The sequence below is a fragment of the Narcine bancroftii genome, chromosome 2 (assembly GCF_036971445.1).
Source record: "Narcine bancroftii isolate sNarBan1 chromosome 2, sNarBan1.hap1, whole genome shotgun sequence".
NCBI classification, from domain to species: Eukaryota; Metazoa; Chordata; class Chondrichthyes; order Torpediniformes; family Narcinidae; genus Narcine; species Narcine bancroftii.
Genome location: NC_091470.1, coordinates 145513028 through 145529238, shown reverse-complemented (window position 1 = coordinate 145529238; position 16211 = coordinate 145513028). Strand labels below are relative to the sequence as shown.

At 45.1% G+C, this 16211-nt stretch overlaps 1 protein-coding gene across 4 annotated transcripts in view; it reads right to left on the bottom strand.

Annotated features, from left to right (window-relative positions):
- spsb1 (splA/ryanodine receptor domain and SOCS box containing 1) overlaps positions 1–6784 on the bottom strand; it is a 60355-nt gene extending 53571 nt beyond the window's left edge. Inside the window, exons 1-2 of one of the 4 annotated variants that reach the window (XM_069918407.1) lie at positions 6682–6753; positions 4510–4579 (exon numbers count right to left, since the gene is read on the bottom strand). The gene's annotated coding sequence lies outside the window, so the exon portion shown is untranslated. Of the gene's footprint in view, positions 1–2953; positions 3012–3967; positions 3990–4509; positions 4580–6681 lie in introns of those variants that run through there. The other 3 variants (XM_069918406.1, XM_069918411.1, XM_069918410.1) reach the window with 3 other exon arrangements.
- Positions 6785–16211: the final 9427 nt, after the last annotated feature.

Sequence of the window (16211 nt, the reverse complement as noted above, 5' to 3'; positions counted from 1 at the left end):
AATGTGCTGTTTCCCTCAAGGGGGTTGTAGGGCCCCCATTGAGGATGGTTGCCAAAGATCCCTTCCATTGATATTCTCATTTCCACAAGGATGGACAAAATGAACAATATTGTATTCAAAAACAGTATCCAAGAGGAAACCACCTATTTTTTGAAGTTGCATTTTGCTTTTCGATGCACTCTCAACCACTTTGTTTTAGAAAAGTACAAGTCACCAGAAATCCAGAACAACTTCTCCCAAAACATGTTCTGAACACCAACCCAGCACTTTCCATCCGAGAATAATGGAAACTGCGCAAAACACTCAAAATTCAACAGAACACATGGATAACCTGAAACAGGAAGGACAAGTTGGTGCTGAAGTAGCCAATGGTTGTATAATTTGGCCTGATAAAAGGTGAAAGCCTCTCTTGCGGAGAGATGGACACAGCTGTGTAATGCGGTACAAAAGACAAGCAGAGCAACAGGTTTAACGTAGCACACACCGAATCACCAGCCACAGAAATGATGCCCCCTATTGTCGTTGGGATGTACAAGAAAAGCAGTAACACTCCTATTTAAGTGCACCTGAAATGGCACAAACTCAATTTACACAAGTTGCTTTTTAATGGAATTAATTATGCAATTCAATGAGCAGCTATGGCTTAAAAAAGCAGATGCAAATCATTCAAAGATCAAATATGACAATTATTGGGACCATAAGTGCAATTATTCACAAGATACACAGCACATTTGTCAACATTCAATACCACACACCCACCAAACCTCAGCCCCTCTGCACTGAAACAGAAGAATCAACCCCTTGAATTTGCACATATACTTACCATCTTGCATGCTACATTTTAAGACGGAACAAAATCCAGCACATTCATTTCCCAGAATCCCTTAATGACAAGTCAAAGACTCTTGAATGGACAAACATTAATTCTACTTCTCTTTGAAACTTGCCAAATCTCTAGCAATTCCCATGATAAAAATCTTTCTTGCCCCAAAAGCTGTTAAACGAAAATGAGTTGCTACAAATTGCATGGATAAATATTTATAATCACTTCAAAACACTCCATACTCCATCAACTCCACCCAATTAACTAGTATTTCAGCTCTTGTAAAATTCCCTTTCCTTGTCTCACTGCCCCCTTCCTTTAAACCACATGCAACTTGTAGTTGGATAGCCACACAGTCATCCATTTGTCAGCTCTGCTCCAATAATCCATCTCTTTCAGGACCTTGCTCATCAAGATTTCACTTTCTAAACTCTTTAAACTCACCAAATTGATAATGTTGGAGTTTATCATATGGATTGTTCGATATGCACCAAAATGATTACTTGCTGCAGCCTGGTTAAAGTATAATAGTGAACATCAGGTTTAAAAGATACAAAATACAGTAAAATTCCAAAAATACGGACCACGCAAGAATCCGGACTTCTCAAAAACTCTTTTGGCTTTTGTGTGTGTACACATGAAAACACCACAGATGTCCAGCAGCAACAAGTGACCATATGGAAGGACGAGAAATTTTTTTTTTGTTCTTTGAATTTTATACGAGGAACTGTTTCATTAACAAGCAATAAAAATTCACCTGTTTACTCTCCTTAACTTTAAAAGTGCTGCCTGGGAATCTGGACAGACCCAACCCATCTAGATTTTAGGACTTTTACTGTCTGGATATACAATTACTACAGTACAAGATTACTATCATGCAGAGTCCTTTGTGGGGTAGGAACAGTCCATGATTTGTGTAACAAGGGGAGATTCAAGAGCCTGATAGCTGTTCAAAAGGTAAGCTTTTGACAGAAAAGTTTGTATTACGATTGTCCAAGCTTTAATTATGTGGTAATATTCATAGAAATCACCAACAATTTGGAAAACTGCTCATCCAGCACCAATTGCAAATTTTTTTAAACTTGTCTGCTAAAGTTTACAACCTTTATTTTTCTCTTTACAGAGCCTTAAGTATATTTGAACTGTCGTTTTACAAAACTGCAAAGCTGAAGCAACTAAGACTTTTATTGCAAATATACACTGTATTTGTGTATATGACAATAAACTTTTCACAAGTTCCAAATGTGGCAGACTATTATCATAGAACACATTAAAAATATTGATTGTTAGAAGATTGGAGCAAAGCAGAGAAAAGGCAAACTGCGAAAATATTACTGTAACTTTAACATTCACGATAATGAACCCAGGGACAAATTTATGCCTTCCAGCATTCTTTCTCTTTCTCTCCTCTTCTGCATTCACTATTTTTAAGCAACACTGGGAGATCCAAGTAGTTGTACAATGCCAAAAATACACATCGGTTGCAGTTTAAAAAAAAAGCAAAAAGAAACTCAAAGCTACAGATGTGAATGTACAGATGAAAAGCATTGAACAAAACTGCAGAGAACACAGTTCCAAGGAGGTTTAAAGTCTTAAAACAGAATTATGTACATTGTTGTGTTGGTACACATTCTGATTTAAAGTGTACACTAAAAGAGGTGACAAAAACATTCAGGACAACCCCACAGGCAGGAGGATAGCTCTGTAAATGGAGAAGGAAGTGGTTGGGGGTGGGGGGGGGTGGTAGTTCAGTCAAACGCAGGAGCGCAATCGATGCAGTCCTAAAACATCTGGAGAATATATTCTGTGGCAGCAACAATTGAGGAATAGCATTGCCAAGGACCATTCTGTGGGGATTATGAACTTCCCAGATCAGAGAAAGACACTGAAAAATGGTCATGAGAGAGTTAAGTGACTGGCACAAACCTCAGGCTGAGACTCACACACAGAGCATAGCCACAAAACAACACCTGCCAGCTTGACATTCAGCTGTTGGGTCATCTGCCTTCAAGTGGATACAAAAGATTCAAATGCACACATCAACTTCAACCTCACCCTCAAATTCTCTTGGACAATTTCCAACATTTCTCTCCCCATTCTGGGACTCAGCCTCACTCTCAGAAGACAAACCTCAGCAGCGACCATCAAGGATCCACACCATCCAGCATGCGCTCAGTTCTCGCTGCTGCCATCAGGAAAGAGGTATTGGTGCCACAAAACCCACACCAGCAGGTTCAGGAACAGCTGCTCCCCCTCCACCAGCTGACTCCTCAATGACAAGCTCAATCAGGCACTCATTGAAAGACTCTTACTTGTGCACTTTATCGATCATTTTTCTCCCTGTATTGCAGTTTTTTTTTATGTGCAGTTTTTGTTTGCACTACCAATAAGAGGTCATTCTGCCTCAGCTCCAAGAGAAAGAATCCCAGAGTTGGAGTGATGCATATAATGCACTATTGACAATAAAGCTCAAACTATCCTCTGATGGCAAACCCACCTACTCTCACAGCCGTATCAATTACACCTCGTCTAACCATCTTCAAAGACACAATCCCCCTTCTCTTGGGTTTCTCCATCTGTGCTGCCTCTCTTCAAGACGAGCCCTTCCACCCCAGCACTTCTCAAGCAAGTCACGGAAAAAGCAGCTTCCCCTTCACTGTGGGGGATGGTGGTCTGGCCACTTCTGCTTTTGCCCTGCCTGACCCCCAGACAAATCAAGGGATATGGTTCCTACAGTCCTCGTCTATCACCTTTCTAACTGCGCACTTTTTTTTTTACTTCCTCAATACAATTTCAGTTTATCTTCCCCTCCCCACCCGTTTCTCCTTTTTACCAGGAAGAAATTTCTTCTGCAACTCCCTGACTCAACCCTCCCTATCCCCAGGCACCACCTCCATCCAGGGATAGAAACAAATGGGCAGAGATTTGCATGCACTCCCTCCATTACACTGAGTATTCCCCATATCACTCCTCCACATCTGCAAGATCAACTGAATGGTTTGCTGAACATCCCAGCTCTCCCCACAAAAACCATCCAGAACTCATGGTTGCAAGCCATTTCAACTCACTTCCACTTTCAACACCCTTCTCTCTTTAGCCACCTACATTCCCGAAGCGGCTAAATGCAAAGCAGAGGAATAGTACCTCAGTCTCTCATTTCAGATATCACTCACTCCCTTGGTTCCTTCTCATATACCCAGATCTTAACCCACACACCTTCTTCCAAATCTCAATGCCACTCCACACCTGAACCCTCTTAAATACTTCACCCCTCCCACCCAAAAAATAATTCTGGCTCAACTTGTTGTCCACCAAACATTCTTCCTACCTCCCCATCCCCCCACCCATTACATCAAATGTTCCCATCCTTCAGGCTGCACTCAGTTTTCTCATCAGATTCCATAATCCTCAGCCCTATGTTACATCCACTGACCACCTCCCAGCTTCAACTGTTACCCTCGTCTTTCCCAACCCAGTCCATACTCGCCTCTTATTTTGAATATTTTATTTAAGTTTTCCAGACATGTATTTACGTCAAAATACAAAACAGTCACATAACAATCGATTATACATGATGGTTTAGTAGCACCAAAAGACCGACCAACCCCTTCCACCCCAAATAATAACCCCACGAAAAACAGAAAAAAAAAAGAGTAAGGAAAGAAGAGAAAAACAAAGCAGCAAACCTGGTTGCCAAGGTATCACCAGCATCCACTCAATTCCAGCCTTTTCAATTTTTTTTCCAAGGAGTTAGATCTTGCAAGGTTTAGGGAAAACAATTTATAAATTTATACCTACATTATGCAAAATAGGCACCAAATTTTCAACAAGTGTCATTTATTCCTTAAATTATATGTAATCTTCTCAAGAGGTATACAATTATACATTTCTGCGTGCCATCTTTCCAAACCTAGACACATATCTCTTCTATACATATTCTTACAACTGCTAATGCAATTTTCACAAATTCTTTTTGATATAGATGGAATTTTGGTCTTAATTGCTGAAACGTTACCCAATTAAAAACAACATTGGGTCTTCCTTGTTGTATCAGCTCAACACTTTCCACCCTGATGCAAAGTCCTGAGCAAAATATCAACCATTCCTTTCCCTTGGCAAAGGCTGCCCAGAGTTCCTCCTGAAAATTGTTTGGTTTTGCTCCAGATTTTCACATCTGCAGTCAGACACCTGATTATATGGTTGGGAGAGGGAAGAATGAGCTGGGGGTGTACAGACCAATGGACAAAAGGTGTTAATTGGACATGGATGAGACAGGAAAGGTGAGAATTGACTGTGGGGGGGTGGAGGAGAATTGACTGTGGGGGGGGGGTGGAGGAGAATTGACTGTGGGGGGGGGTGGAGGAGAATTGACTGTGGGGGGGGGTGGAGGAGAATTGACTGTGGGGGGGGGTGGAGGAGAATTGACTGTGGGGGGGGGTGGAGGAGAATTGACTGTGGGGGGGGGTGGAGGAGAATTGACTGTGGGGGGGGTGGAGGAGAATTGACTGTGGGGGGGGTGGAGGAGAATTGACTGTGGGGGGGTGGAGGAGAATTGACTGTGGGGGGGGTGGAGGAGAATTGACTGTGGGGGGGGTGGAGGAGAATTGACTGTGGGGGGGGTGGAGGAGAATTGACTGTGGGGGGGGTGGAGGAGAATTGACTGTGGGGGGGGGTGGAGGAGAATTGACTGTGGGGGGGGTGGAGGAGAATTGACTGTGGGGGGGGTGGAGGAGAATTGACTGTGGGGGGGGTGGAGGAGAATTGACTGTGGGGGGGGTGGAGGAGAATTGACTGTGGGGGGGGTGGAGGAGAATTGACTGTGGGGGGGGTGGAGGAGAATTGACTGTGGGGGGGGTGGAGGAGAATTGACTGTGGGGGGGGTGGAGGAGAATTGACTGTGGGGGGGTGGAGGAGAATTGACTGTGGGGGGGGTGGAGGAGAATTGACTGTGGGGGGGGTGGAGGAGAATTGACTGTGGGGGGGGTGGAGGAGAATTGACTGTGGGGGGGGATGGAGGAGAATTGACCGTGGGGGGGATGGAGGAGAATTGACCGTGGGGGGGATGGAGGAGAATTGACCGTGGGGGGGATGGAGGAGAATTGACCGTGGGGGGGATGGAGGAGAATTGACCGTGGGGGGGATGGAGGAGAATTGACCGTGGGGGGGATGGAGGAGAATTGACCGTGGGGGGGTGGAGGAGAATTGACTGTGGGGGGGGTGGAGGAGAATTGACTGTGGGGGGGTGGAGGAGAATTGACCGTGGGGGGGTGGAGGAGAATTGACCGTGGGGGGGTGGAGGAGAATTGACCGTGGGGGGGTGGAGGAGAATTGACCGTGGGGGGGTGGAGGAGAATTGACCGTGGGGGGGTGGAGGAGAATTGACCGTGGGGGGGGGGGGGGGTTGTTTGGTGCTCTGTGGAAGCAGAGCCAAGGGACACCCACCCCCTCCAGTTGCACAAGTCCAAGGAGCAGGTGGGACGGCTCCAAGAGTCCCGAGGTGAAGGAGTCTCTGCCCGGTCCCGAGACCCTGTGACTGAAGCTGGGGGGAGGCATCTCTGGGCGGAGAGGGGGCCGTGGGAGAAATTCCAGGGCCCCAGTTCCGGGAATGGCCCCGCCAACAGCCGCGGGACGACGTCGACATCCAGGCTCCAGGGGAGAAGAACCCGGGTGGCAGAGCACGGGCCAGTACAGAGCCCGCGGGCCGAACGGCCGGCGCCCTGTGAGTCGGCGCGCGAACTGGTGGTCGCACCGTTTCATCGGCCGGCGGGCGCTACAGAAATGCAGCGGAGCGACGGCGCTGTGGGGGGCCGAGACCCCGGGTGCAACCCAATCCTTCCTCCCCCCCCCCTACACCGTACCTGTGCGGATACCCGCGCCTCTCCTCAGCCCGCAACCGAGCACCCCGATCGATGCACAGCCGCGGCGATGGCGGCAGCACCTCCCCACCCCCTCCCGCCACCTTTTATCCGCCCGCGGCCGTAGCACCGCCAGTAAACGCGCACCTCAATCCCGGCGCCGTAATAGCCACAGGAAACGCGCAGCCCCATTCCGCCACCGCATGACCCGCAGTGAAGCCGCACACTCAATCCCCAAACCGTAAGTCTGGCAGTAAAGGCGCACTACAATCCCAGGGACCGACAATCCGCAGGAAAGTCGCACTCACCAGCAAGGGCGGGGAGCCCAGACTCACAGCCCCAGCTCTCCCTCCACCATCAGACTCCTCAACCACAGACTCAATCAGGGACCCATGTAAAGACTCCAACTTTTGCACTTTATTGATTTGTTTTCATTCTCTCTGTATTGCACAGTCAGTTTGTTTATATTTCTTTATCTGTTTAAGTGCGGCATAGCAAGCGTGCACGTTAACTGGTACAGCACCAGCCATCGAAACTGGGGTGCAGATCCCACGCTGTCAGGAAGGAGTTTGTGCGTTCTCCCCGTGTCCTCGGGAGACAGTTATCTCCCTCCATTGGTTGATTGGGTGAAATTGGGCGGCACAGGTTTGTGGACCAAAATGGTTTGTTAAATGTATGTCTAAATTATTTTTTTTTAAATTAAAAGTTTCTTCATTTACATGTGTAAACTATTTAGTTTTATTATTACAAAACCAATAAGTAGTAATTCTGCCTCACCTGCAGGAAAAAGAATCTCAGGGTTATATATGATGTCATATGTACACTCTGACAATAAGGTTGGCGTAGCGGTTCGCACTACGCTTTTTTAGGCCAGCAATCGGGACCGGACTTGGGTTTGAATCCCACACCTTATGTAAGGAGCTTGTATGTTCTCCCTGTTTCTGCATGCGTTTTCTCTAGGGGCTCCTCCCATCGTTCAAAAAGGAACTGGGGTGTAGGTTAATGGGGTGTAAATTTGGCAGCACAGACTCATTGGGTCAAATTGGCCTGTTACAGTGCTGCATGTCTAAATTTTTTTTTAAAATCTGAATCTGATATGATCTGCAGAAGAGGTGTGTCCACAATCCCAGGGTCATACAATCCACAGTAAAAGCACACATTACATTCCAGGACAGTATTGCCAGAGTGAAGGAACACATTCAATGCCGGTTTCATATGACCAGTAGTAAAATGCGCTCACTGATCTCAGGACTTGAAAACAATGATAAAGCCCCATTCTTTATCCAGGAATCACAAAATGCTGGAATCTAGAGCTACAAATAATCTGCTGGGGGAACAGCGGTCAAGCAGCACCAGTGATTACACTCTCAGCCCCGATGAAGGATTTCTGCCCACTGATGCTGTTTGATCCGTGAGTTTCCAAAAAATAAAGATACATAAGCAACATTTCAGGCTTGAGCCCTTCATCAAGCTGTGAGCAAAATGTGGGCAGGCTCCTGAACTCAGTGGTTTCTCCAGCATTGTGTTTTCACTTCAACCACTGTGTTTGCATGATGTTCTATTCCCCCAGCAGATTGTTTGCTGTTCTTACTTCAGGGACATGTTGCTGTAATTTGGCACTCTTAAACCCAGTGGTGTTTCACCAATCACATACCTGAGGCCATGTTCCCCTCATTAAATCTGAATCATTACTCTGGGACCACTGTGACCCAAAGGAAGAGTCCTTCGGACAGAGAACAACTTGCACACCATGTCACAATCGCAGTCAGGAAGAGCACTGAGCTACAGAACAATTTTCCCATCAGCATACGTGTAAAAATAGATAAAAATACAGAATTTTCTTGGCCGATTGTCCTATGAAGAGAGAAGAGATGGGATGGAAAATGCCTCAGTACAATTTATGTACTGGAATTCTTGCAGCACAGAAGTTATGAGGGGTTTAGATAGGGATTAATGCAGACAGGCCTTTTTCTATTGAGGCAAGAACTAGAAAGCACAGGTTAAGAGTGAAAGGTGAATGGTGAGAGTGTGGAACGAGCTGCTAGCAGAGGAAGTGAATGCAGGGTTGATTTTAATGTTCAAGAGAAGATTGGCAGGTACATGGATGGGAGGAGTATGGAGGGCTATGGTCTGGGTGCAGGTCAGTAGGACGAGGCAGAAAATAACTCAGCTTCGGCTCAAAACATTGGTTACACACTTTTACCTTCTATGGACGCTGTGAAATCTGCTGAGTTCCTCCAGTATTTTCTTGTTTTTACCTCAGGATGGATGAGATGCGCCAAAGAGCCCGTTCTCGAGCTGCAGGGTTCTATGGGCGAAATTGAATGCCATTGAGTCAGCTATTTAATTTGGTTATTTGTAAGTGTAATGACTTTCCTGTCCACTCACCAGTATGCTGTACAATGGGTTTCGGATGCAAGAATCTTGTTTTGATTCAACCTCAGCTTTCTCAGGAATTTGCGTTGGGTTGGTATGACTTTGAAAACCTTGGAAATCTTCTACAGATGAGAAGTAGAAAGTGTACTCAACGACTACACCACGGTCTGGTGTGGGGATACCAAAACCTCTGAGCAGAAGGCCCTACAAAAGGTGGTGGACACAGCCCAGGACATCACAGGCAAAATCCTCCTCACCATCGAGAGCATCTACAGGGAACGCTGCCGTCGGAGAGCAGCAGCGATCATTGATGATCCACATCACCCAGTGCACGCTCTGTTCTCGCTGCTGCCATCAGGAAAGAGGTATCGGTGCCACAAGACTCGCACCAGCAGGTTCAGGAACAGCTGCTCTCCCTCCACCATCAGACTCCTCAACAACAAACTCAATCAGGGACTCATTTAAAGACTCTTACTTGAGCACTATTTATTACTGAATATTATTTTCTGTATTGCAGTTTGTACTGCTTTCTTTTTTACATTTCTCTCTTTTGTTTCCATATCTTTACTTGAGTTGCTTTTTTTTTGCTCAACCGATAAGTAGAAACTGCCTGGCCCATAGGAAAAAGAATCACAGAGTGGTATGTTATATCAATAAATCTGAAGTTTGTATTCAACTTTGAACCTAACGATAGTGAGGTTATTGCCATACACACAAATACAATGTACAGATGCTCTGAAATTCTTACTGCAGCAACCACACAGGCAATGTGAGAGGCACCATCCAGAACAGAACATGTTAAATTACCCCAGTACGGATAAAGATAATCAATATAAAGAATAAATGGATAGATAATTATCCCCACCAATGGTTCCAAAGGGGCAATTGATGCAGTCATTATAATTTAACACAGTCTATCAGGCATTGGCCCTTCCACCCTCTGTTCTCTCCCTCAACTCTAGAATGTTAAAGTAACCCCTTCTGAAGCCAAATGCACTCCCACCATCCTTTCAGATCACGTAATCCAGACATGAACATAGATTAGAGAAGTTGGGAATTTCTGAAGTGTTAGAGTGAGGGAAGCAGGGTTTGGCCAGACAGCCCTCAGTTTGAGACGGGATGGGCCAGGCCGAATTTCAGTGACCTTCTGCATTAACGAAGCTGCAAACATAATTCCTGCCACAACGCTGATGCCATCCACATTTTTATGGGCCTGTGGGAGAAACAAGGAAGGAGTTGATATTGAAGAAGGCATGTCAATGTAAGTTTGTCATGAACAATACTGCGAGATAGGCTGATTACAATGGTAACATATAATTGGAATTCCACTGTTCTGCAATTGGAGTATCATCAGCTTTTCAAATATTGTCTGTTTGCTACACCATCCATTTAATAATTGACACTCTTTGCGCCTATTCTCCAGAAAGACTTGAATTTACACTGCACTTTTCAAGGCAATTCTCAGATGTCATGAAGCAGTTCACAACTAATTAATGCTCTAAGAATAGGCATTGATGTAATCTGGTCAATTTGAAGACTGCACAATTGAAGCATTGTTTTTTACACACATTAACTGCAAATGTGAATAATTATTCATCTATTAAATATTTTTGTCTCACTGCATTGAGGTAATTGAATGGTTGTTGCTGGATATTTTGTACCTGAGTGGTTGCAGCAAGTAACTTCCACATCACATCAAAAATTACTGATACCCCACACTAAAGTGCAAGAATATCGGATGAAGAATAGAAGCCAGCTCAATCATCGACATTCAGTAATATCAAAATTGTACGAGTGAGTTGGCAATGGACACTTGAAGTGGCAGTCGCAGAGAGAGCAATGTGATAATAAGATAATGTCAGACATGTTCACTGCGTGCTAAATTTAGGCCAGGACTTCAGGGAAGGTTTGTGCTGGGGTTTTGGACGTCAGGGAGGGTCATGGTTAAGGTCGAAGGAGAGTAAGGTTAAGTTTTAGGACGTGAGGAAGGACCAAGGTGAGAATTTTGGATGTCAGGGAGGGTCATGGCTAGTGTCTAGGATGTGAGGAAAGATTAGGGTTCGGGTTTAGGAAGTGAGGGAGGTGTTGGGATGTCAGGGAGTGTTGTGGTTCGGGTGTCGGATGTCTTTGCTCTTTTTCAATTGCAATGGAAACTCTTGCTTCAACTTGAGAGCACACACATCCCTTTACAGAATACGTCTCTCCCATTTTTCATCCACACCACTGAAGTCTTCCTTGTAGAAAAGATTCAGAAGAATGTTACATGAACTGGAGGGGTTGAATCATCAGGAGAGGTGGAACTTTTCTCCCTAAAGTGTAGGAAGCAGAGGGCAGATAATATAAAGGTTTATAAAATGATGAGGGGGCTTCGATAAGGTGAATGGACAATCTTTTTCCAGGGTAGAGAGAATGATTTAAATTTAGAGGGAAACGAGGTGAAAGGGACCTGAAGGTGGCCTTCTTCACAGAGAGAGTGTTTGGAATGGGTCAAGAAACACGGACAATTGTAACTTTGCAAAAGGCATTTGACTGGTACATGTAGATGAAGTGTTTAGACCAGTGGGTCTCAACCAATCGTCCCTCTAATTTTTTAGTAGTCAGTGTGAACAAAAAATCTGATATTGTGCAAATTTTTTTCCTGTAACAAAAGTATGTGCACACTGAATACTTGTGCAAACATAAACATGAAACTGTTTTACGATCATTTTGGCACTGACTGTCTCTCATGGCTGAGAAAACTGTATTGGCAAGTACAATTAATGACCTGTTGAACTGACTAACTAGTTAACAGAAACAGTTAGCTCAGAGATCATTTTCAATAAGTATAAATTATGAATTACTACATTGTTTTAGGTAACTCACCTTTTGTACACCTATTAATTTCCTTTGTGTGCTGGTTGCAAAACTTCTGTGCATGCACACATGCGCACAGCTTAGAAGGAACAGAGCGCTCATCCTTTTTTTTTAACCCACTCACATACCAGTTTAGGTAAACCTTTACTGACCACAGAGCACCGATGGCAGAGGATACAATTGGTGCTCTGTGGTTATTAGCGATTACTTCAGGTGATATGTGAGTGAAAATAAACCACTGAGAACCACTGGTTTAGAGGGAACAGGGCAGAACTTGCTTGGTTTGCATGGACTGGTTGGGCTGAAGGGCCTGTTTCTCAACTCCATGAGTCTTTGAAACTGTCGACCTCATAGAGGGGTGGGACCTGGAGAGCTTGAGCCACGACCCAAACCACGGCGGGATTTTTCTTTAGTGCTGGTGGTTCCAATTGCACTCCCCATTTGCTGCTCCCTTATCCCCTGACTGGCTGACCTTAACCCACAGGCCACCAGTGGCACATGGACCACAGGTTGAGAACCACTGGCTCAGCTTCACACCCAGCAGAGAGCTTCTCGAACAATGCTGTTCTTCTTCTGTGCTGCCCTCCAACGCCAACAAGTGCCTTTACTCTCAAGATCAGGGAGTGGCTGAGTGGCACAGCTAATAGGGGTGCTGCCTCATGTCTCCATCAAGATGCATTCACACAACTGTGACTGTTTGGGTTTCCCACAGGTACTCTGTATCCCTCCTGCATTCCAGAGACCAGCCTTTAGGCCCAGTGGCCACTACAGGTGGATGGTAGAATGCAGAGGGTGTCAGGAGAGTGAGTAACAAGAAAAACCAGCTGGTGAATGGGATTTCTCTGCAACTTGGGATAAACTAGATGGGTTGAATGGCCTCTGTCTCTGCCATATGGAAAGATGCAACAGGTGAATCAGTAGCTTCTAACTCAGGGCGCTAAAGCAGGTGGTGCCAATGAGTCAGAAACCCACATTAAATCTGACCTCCACTGCTGTCTGTGTGGACTTTGCATGTTCTCCCTGTGACCACGTGGGATTCCCACATTCCAAACATATGAGGGTTAATTGGCTGTTGTAAATACTTGCTAATGTGTGGGAGAGTTTTGGGGGGGGGGGTGGCGGGGTGTTTTATGAGCATGTGTAGAGAAATTTAAAAATGGGAATCATATGGGATCAGTGTAAGTGGGTGGTTGATGGTGGTGAGTGTGGAACAAACTGCCAGCAGAGGTGATGGATGTGGATTCCACTTTGATATTTAAGAGAAGATCCGATAGGTACATAGATGGGAGGGAATTGGAGGGATATGGTCAATGGGACAAGACAGAAGAATAATTGAGTAAAATATAAAAATCTGCAAACACACTGATTGAAGTAAAGATACAAAGCTGGAGAAACTCAGCAGGACCAATGGCATACTTTATAAATCGTAAATATAAACATACATCACCAATGTTTCTGGCTCATTGGTTGAGTATCTTTATCTTTGCTATATAAAATATGCTGTTTAACCTACTGATTTCTTCCATCATTGTTTTTATTTTAGGCAGAGTAATAGCTTGGGAAAGACTTGACGGGCCAAAGTCCCTGTTTCTGTGCTGTCGTGTGCTATGGTTCAATGCCAGCACGGATTAGTGTGCTGAAGGGACTGTATGGGAGCACAAGGCAGAAGTGGGTCTGTCACCTGAAGGCAGGAAAGGCTCAGATGCAGGGTCCAGGCAGTGAGGTCCTGAGGCCCTCTCTCCTCTCAGTCCTACTGCAGGCTCTCCACCCAAAACAATTCCCAGTGATATTTTTAAAATCCACTTTCCTTTGTTAATATTTGTTCTTTGGTACTGGAACATATCAATAAATAATTTTGGAGCTCAGTGTTCTTACTCCTGGCAAAGTCTCAAAAGAACGTTATTCACCTTTCAGAAACAGCCAGTAAGATTGTGACATCCCTGCTGTCCATTACAAACAGGATGATGCCAGTGCAGCAGCGATGGTCCTGTCCATCAGCTTCCATGGGAAGATGCTGCCATCCTCTGGTAGGAACTAAAACAGAAAGGAAGAATTGTGTTTCTTCAAATGTTCCTTTAATGGGGAGATACTGCATCACTTATCAATTAACAGTGGTTCTCAACCATTTTCTTTCCACTTACATACCACTTTAACTATTCCCTATGCCATCAGTGCTGTGATTAGTAAGGGATTGCTGAATAAGGTGGTATGTGGGTGGAAAGAAAAGGTTTGAAAATCACTGTTTTAATCATACCTAACTGACTCGTTATGTGCACGGTTTCGTAACTCCAAAGGAAATGGGCCATTGACAATTTATCTCAAGCAAAATATTTCAGTAACAATTGGGTCGAGAGCAGTGATTCTCAACCCTCCCTTCCCACCCACATACCATCTTAAGCAATCCCTTACTCATCACAGAGCACCGATTGCATAGAGATTACTTACAGTGGTATGTGAGTGGAAAGAACAAGGTTGAGAACCACTGAATTAGAACATAGAACACAGAACATAACAGCATTGAATAGGCCCTTCGATTCACAATGACATGCTGACCAATACAAACATAGGGTGGCATGGTTGGCGTAGCAGTCAGCGCACCATCTTTACAGGGCCAGCGATCAGGACCAGGGTTCGAATCCCGGCTGTGTCCCACCATTTGAAACGTACTTGGGGTGTACGTAAATGGGATGTAAATTGGGTGGCATAGACTCGTGGGCCAAAATGGCCTGTACTGCGCTGTATGTCTAAATTTAAAAATACCTCACAAACCAAAAAAACTTACCCCTGATGCCTCCCCTCAACCTTCCTCCCTTCACTTTGTGGCAATGTCCTCTGGTGTTTGCTATTCCTGCCATGGGAGAAAAAGATGTTCCTGACCTTATCTCTGCCTAGCTAGGTTAATCCCATTTTAAAAAATTCTCCCCATCTCTTCTCAGCACTCCTCAATTTGACCAGGCACAATTACGTTCAACATAGCACTGGTGATTTAAATGATGCTTCTCTTCCTTCCATCTGCACTCTGTCCCTCTGAGCAATGAACCCAGTTCATATGAATGAGACTAGTGCACATGAAAATATTGGAGGGAATATGTTGCAGCTAATTACCCAACTTACCCACACCTTTCCGTAAAACTTTCCTTACCTCTTGAGAAATTTCTGAGCTATTTCAATCCTCCCTGCAGGAGCCGTCCTGCAGACTAAGCTCAGATCACTCTCTGCAAAATAGTATTTCTGCATGTCCGCCTTGAAAATTTTAAATCTATACTCCTTGAACAGTTTTCCTTTCCCCATCATGACCTTGTCAAATCCAATCTCCTCTCAACTTTCTTTGCCCCATAGAGAACAACCCCAGTCTAATAATGGGGCTGAAAACCCCAATCCATGGCAATAGTCGAGCAAATTTCTTCTGCACCCTTCAAGAATGCAGTGATCAGCATTACACGCAATGCTGCATGGCTGATTTTACTGTGTCCAGGTTCACCACAACTACCTTCAGCTCTTCCCCCTGTAGTGTGGATTGTGGGGGACCACATTGCCTCTCCATCTGGAAACTGGTCAGAAGTCGCATGAGCTGCCAATCAAAGTCGGACTCTGCCCACCCATTGGTGCACACCTGACCATTGGCCCTTTGAACCCCTCATGATTACCTGGGCCGGACCCTTCAGTTCACTGTTCTAAGTCTACCATGTGCAGTAGCTCTTCGTCCCTGAGATGAACCCTGATCTACCCCAAGTACGAACTATGATCAACCCTGGAGGAGTCATTGTAAGGTGTGCACTATAAAGGGATAGGGGCTGTTGTACATTAGTATTGTAGATAGCATTAAGCGTGCCCATGTTAGACAAGGAATGGCAGGTGGTGTATTGTAATCCTTGGTTGTTACAAGTCTGTACGCAGTTGCTTATATCGGTAGCGTTTAGTCTGATCTGACCGTGTTGTGTAATTGAGAGCACTAGTGGGTGATTTCCCTGTTGTGATCCCCTTGCGCGTGTTTCATTAAAGATCCTGTGATTTGCCTGTGTCCAGACTTGATGCTCTTTGAACCCACTGATCTCGTTTCCCATCCCACACATCACCACCTTTGGACTATCCTTTTGGCTGAGAATCTCATGCAGGTGTCAAGCACAAATGAGCTGGAGAAACTCAGCAGGTCATGCAGCATCCACAGGAAGTTAAAGGTAACCAGTATTTCGGGCCAAGGCCCTGCATCAGGATTCCACCTCCACCAACTGAATCACCAGCTGCCACGATCAACAATAACATCAACAGGTCCCCCTGCAACAAGATCGCAAAGGTCACAATTT